Below are 6,001 nucleotides of genomic sequence, written 5' to 3' on the forward strand. Positions count from 1 at the left end.
TATATATATATATATATATATATATATATATATGATTACAAAAAATTAAATATATTCCCCAAAAAAGCTCACAGGAAGTAAAATCAGTCATGGATTCTGTTAAGCAAATTATCATCTAAATTATATACACAGATGTCATAAAATAACAGTTACTGCATTTTAGGAAAACTCTCTGGTATCAGTCTTACAGCTGGGATATATAATATTTCTTTAGAGAAAACACTTATATTCCACTGTGAATAAACAACAATGCTTTTATTCAAAACTCTTTAAAAGCTTTAATTTGTGATTGGGAATATTTTTTAATGGACATTTAAAAGAATACAGTTTCCATGGATAAAAAGTTTCGCTGAATATGCAACAGAATCTTATACTCCTTATCCTAGTAACTGTATTTCTAGAAACACATTAAAGAAAAAATTTATCCATTTCATAACCATCAAGTTGGCAAAAACAGTAAGTCTGATAAAACCAAAGGTTGGGGAGGACGTAAAGTAATGGGAATTGCTGGTAGGGAAGGACATATATGCCTCGCCACTTTGGAGAGCCATTTGGAGATTACATATCTTTTGATGCCACACTACCACCTGTAAGTGTCCAAGCACTTAAGAGACAAGCACCAGAAGAAATATAAAAAAATGTTTATTGTGGCATCCTAACTATCTAACTATTCCTCAAAAGGGGAAAGGAAAAACTGGCTCATTCTGATAAAAAGAATGACCTGGATCTACAAGAATTAGTATGAATAATGTCAAACCATATGGTTGAGTAAAAAAAATGCAAATTTTTAAAGAATGATAGTTTATTATTCATATAAAATTCAAAAGTACAGACAGCTGTTAAGTAAAATATTATGGATACACATGTATTAAATGCACTATAACATGCAACAGAATGACATAAATTGTTACCGGGGGTAGGATTTTTGTTGTATCTTCTCCCTAAACAAATTATCTGAAGCGAACTATAAACAATTAATTACTACTATTGATGAGTATATAGATGTCTATCACATTATATACTTTGGTTAAAATGTTTCAAACTTAAAAACAAATATATTTTAAAAAGAAATTCAAAATATGGACAGTCTGTGAACAAGCATGCCCTCAAAGCCAAATATTTAAAAAAAAAAAAAAAAGAGGAGGGGGAGGGCAACTAAATATCCTACAAGAAAACCTGAGCAAATTCAAGGGTGTCTTACATGTCCATCCTGAATTATAATGGCAGATGTTGTAAATTATTCATAAAGCATTTAATGCATGGGAAATGGTAGTGACATAAGTTTAAATGAAAGAAAGAGAACTAAATTGTGCATACAATAGTGACCTATATAAATACACACATACATTTACATACTAGTATATGAGAAACTATATGAAAAATTTTAACTCTAGTGATTTCTGGATGGTAGGATTTTGTTTTATTTTCTTGTTTATACATTTCTAAGGGTTGCATATTTCCATAAATATTATTAATGAAAGGAGGAAAAATGAAGGCAACTACAAAATACAAACTCAAAATCCTCTGGTAAAAACTTATGCCCCAATTAAACTGATAAGATTCTGTTTTACTTCTGATTTTAAAACTATTGGACTAAGTTAATAAATATATCCATAACCATACAAGCCAAAAGAATTATACTAATAACTATACAGTTGTAAACTTCAGCTTAAATGTTTCTAAGACTATTTGTTTTAGTCTCCTCTATTTCTAGCACTGTCACATCAGAATAGATGGTCTCTTCATCCACACATTACAAAAGGTTATCATGGGGAAAATCTCCATACCAAATCTTAATTTATAGCATAAGAATAAACATGTATAAATAAAAATTTGGCTGTAAAAAATTAAATAGGACAGTGTGCAGTGTTTATATAACATATTCTATGTCAAATGAAAAATATAAAATACTAAGAGAAATTAGAGACTTAAATAACTGAACAGATATACCATGTGAATGGATGAGAAGATGCAATATTGTTATATGTCAATTCTCCCCATATCAAACTCAGTATTCATTGTAATTACAACCAATATCCCAAACCCGATTCTAAAATTTATATGGAAAAGCAAATGGCCCAGAAAGGCCAAAACAATCTGGAAAATAACTTGGAGGATTTACACTACCTGATTTCAAGGTTCACTGTAAGGCTCTGTAATCACGACAAAGTAGCACTGGCAAAAGAATAGAGAATTACATCAATGTAATAGAATGGAGTCCAGAAATAGGTCCACACTTACTCTGTCAGCTGATTTTTAGCAGGGATGTCAAAGTTAAAGTAGGTAAGGAAGAAAGAGATTTTTTCCCAGCTCTATTGAGATATAATTGACAGAAATGGAAAGCATTTTTTAACAAATGATATTGGAACAAATATAATATATAAAGAATTGCCACACTAAAAAAGCCCAAAAAAACCCAATTTTTAAAATGGGCAAAAAACTTGTAGTCACTTTCCAAATGGCTAATAAAAACAGGAAAGTTGCCCAACATTATTTGTAATTAGCATATTAAAACTATAATGATATACCACTACATATCCATTCCAGTAGCTAGAATGAAAAAGATTGACAATACCAAATGTTAGGATGTAAAACAATGAGAATTGTCATATAATGCTGTTGGGTATGAAAATGATACAGCTTTGGAAAAGTTTGCTAGCTTCCTAAAAAATAATAAAAAATTTTTCCCTATATAACCCAGGATATCCTCACAGGTATTGTGATAAATATCCAAGAGAAATGAAAACATATACCATGAAGAGATTTGTACACAAATGTCATAGAAGCTCTATAAGCCAGAAATGAAAACAGCCCAAATATCTATCACAAGGTGAATAAACAAGATGTGGTATATACATGTAACAGAATACCATTCAGCAACAAAAAGGAACTAATCCAAGCAACAATACTGAATAATCTAAAAATCATTATTCTGCATGAAAGTAATACAGATAGATAAGAGAGAATAAGCAAGAGAGAACACTGTATGATTCCATATATAACATACAGCGGTTCTCCACCTGTGGGTCGCGACCCCTTTGGGGGTCGAACGACCCTTTCACAGGGGTCGCCTAAGACCATCCGAAAACAAAAAGATATTTACATTACGATTCATAACGGTAGCAAAATTACAGTTATAGAGTAGCAACGAAAATAATTTTATAGTTGGGGGTCACCACAACATGAGGAACTGTATTAGGGGTCGTGGCATTAGGAAGGTTGAGAACCGCTGAGAAAATGTATAACTAATCTATAGTGATAGATTGCGCAGAGGCAGAGGTGGAAGGCAGGATGACTTGCGAAGGGGTATGAGGAAACGGCGGAGGATAATGGAAATGTTACCTATGTTAATTGTCGAGATGGCTTCACAGGTATATGAAAATTTACAAAGCTGCATACTTTGATGTGTGCAGTTTATTACATGGAAATTATACCTCAATAAAGTAGAAAACATTTTTAAAGAAACAAACCAAAGAACTTCATAGCAGAATTAGAGTTAGGAGTCAAGGTAGTGGTTATGCACAAGGGAGGAAATGAATAAAGTAGTAAATATGAGGGGGGTTTCTGGCATGCTAGTACTTTTCTGTTTTTCATCTGTGTACTGCAAAGACACTCACAAAAGAGGACTTCCAGAACAGCTTCAGAAAGTGGCAAGAAGGATGAGATAAGTGTGTTTGAAGCGAGGGGGAGTACTTTGAGGGGGATTAATGGCAATGTGTCTTTTACTGTAATATTTTTTTTATTTAAACATTCACCATATTGTTTGATCACACATCATATGTATTTTAAGTATAATACAATGTAATACAATAAATATCTATCCTTAACATACAAAATGACACTGGCATCTTCATTATGGACACCTATCAGACTGTAACACATCATATAAAGTAATCTAAGCATCTGGTACTAAGTGATTCTAAGTATTCTGAGAGAAGAGTGATAGTATTTGTGAGATTCTTTTTCAATAATGAAATAAGGAACTGACTACCTTTTATAAGCTGCTATAAGAGATTGATATTCCAGAGAAGTTACATTCTCAACTTCTTATAAATGACTTCCTTAACAGAAACAATATTTTATAGGAAAACTGCATTATATAATTCTTCAAGAAGCAGCTACTTTTGACCTCAACAAAAGAAAGTTGGGGGTGAGGAAAGTAAGGTTTAATTTCAAAAGCAGTGGTTACAGCAGCAAAAAAGAAGTTGAAGCCAAGTGTTATAGAATGTTACTGATGTGGTTGACGAGTGACCATATATATTGTACCAAACAGGTTTATTGGTTTTCTTGTGGCAAAGTATTTAAAAAGAGTTGCCAAATTTCAAGATGAGTGAAACATTTACCTTTTACAAAAAGAAGCGTTTAAATTTGCTGACTTTTTGTGGTAAATAACTGTTAGCAGTATGTTACCTAGCTGTTGTTTTTAAAAATCAAAACATGTTGGTTTTTCTATAATGTATCTGTGCCTTAAAGGTAAATTAGGCATTTTAAAACTTAGTAAGAAAATAATTGTATTCAAAAAGAAAATAACGTATTGACGTCATCTTGAAACACTTCTACCTGCATATTTTAAAAACACAGAAACCATTTTCTAACTCTTTAAATGCTTTTCAAACATGGAGTTTCTATGGATTTGGAACACACTTATTAAGAATATATAAATGCAAATCCTCACATTGGTTTGCACAGGAGGAGCAGAATTTACTACCTAATTCTGCAAATTGATGGATAGAAATTAAACAGTAAGTATCTCTAACTATTGGGTCGTCAGAAAAGTCATGACACATTTTTGCAACGAAAAACATAGAAAAATATGTCATGACTTTTCCGACGACCCAATAGAAAGTACAGCCAAAGATGCACTTATTCTTTTCGGGTACATGTCCCCACATGAGCTGCCCTTTAGCTAAGAGATTCAAAATAAGCAGATTTAAGATCTAGACTTTGGAATTTCTGCATTACCAAGTAGTAAAACCAAGATTTTTCAAAAATAATATAGAATATTCATGGCTCCTGCTTTAAAAATGCATATATTTATTTTAAAACCTTAGAGTAAACAAAAAGGTTTTTGAGCCTTTACTAACATTAGCACTCTATTCACAGATAAGGGGACCACTGATCCCCTTCATCAGTCTGTAAAGTCATTTGTTACAATATGAAATAGACCAAGAAAGAATTATTCTTTATAAACAAACATTATTACATTTTTGTGCATCCATTCAGGAGATGTTAACACCAACTGTAAAGAATTCTTCAAATAATGGCTTTCATGAAAACCTTATTATTGAATTTCTATTATATTTAAGGGACTGAGAGGCATTTCAGATGAGTAAACCCAGTTCCGATACTTCAAAACTCAGCGGGATTTAAGATAGTACACAATTATCTACGACTTAAGGCAAATCAAGTAAGGTCTAGAGGAGTAAAGAAGAAAGCAATTAATTGTGCTTGGTGTCAAACAGCTTCACAAAGGTACATGGCAATGGAGCTGGTCTCAAAAGATGAGTAGAATTTTGACTAGAAAAATCAGGAAAAATAAGCCATATTTAGAAAGATGGATAGAGGCATGTATAATCTGGGATACATGAAAAATACATTTTCAAGTCACTTTAGTTTTGCTGTAATGACTTAGCTAACACTTTCTTCACAGCAAACTTAATAAGATTTGTCTAAAAGTAATTTTAAAAAAAGCATCTAATTTTCAAGTATGGTTACAATTTATTGCAATTCTACAATATTTGGGCCTATTTAATATGTTTACAGTTCTAATTTTCTCCAGATTTCACCATTCTTCACTAACGGTCTTAAATTTTAAGCGGTACATAATGACAAGACATCAATTATGGGCCTCCCAACTTGTTTTTCTTCTCTTCTTAAGAGATGACTTATCCCTTCTTTTTCAAACATACTTTCTTCACCTGTTTTCAAATCCCAGTTCCTTCTGTTTCTTTTTAAACTCTGCTTCCTCAATTACACTCTCTACTGCAGGGATTCTCAACCT

General features: G+C 32.0%; 1 protein-coding gene across 1 annotated transcript in view; it reads right to left on the reverse strand.

Annotated features, from left to right (window-relative positions):
- The window catches only part of RAPH1 (Ras association (RalGDS/AF-6) and pleckstrin homology domains 1), an 80,612-nt gene extending 78,449 nt beyond the window's left edge, over positions 1-2,163 (reverse strand). Inside the window, exon 1 of the mRNA XM_019635619.1 lies at positions 2,128-2,163. The gene's annotated coding sequence lies outside the window, so the exon portion shown is untranslated. The remainder of the gene's footprint in view (positions 1-2,127) is intronic.
- Between the last annotated feature and the right edge of the window lie 3,838 nt (positions 2,164-6,001).

Source organism: Hipposideros armiger, unplaced genomic scaffold (assembly GCF_001890085.2).
Source record: "Hipposideros armiger isolate ML-2016 unplaced genomic scaffold, ASM189008v1 scaffold_23, whole genome shotgun sequence".
NCBI classification, from domain to species: domain Eukaryota; kingdom Metazoa; phylum Chordata; class Mammalia; order Chiroptera; family Hipposideridae; genus Hipposideros; species Hipposideros armiger.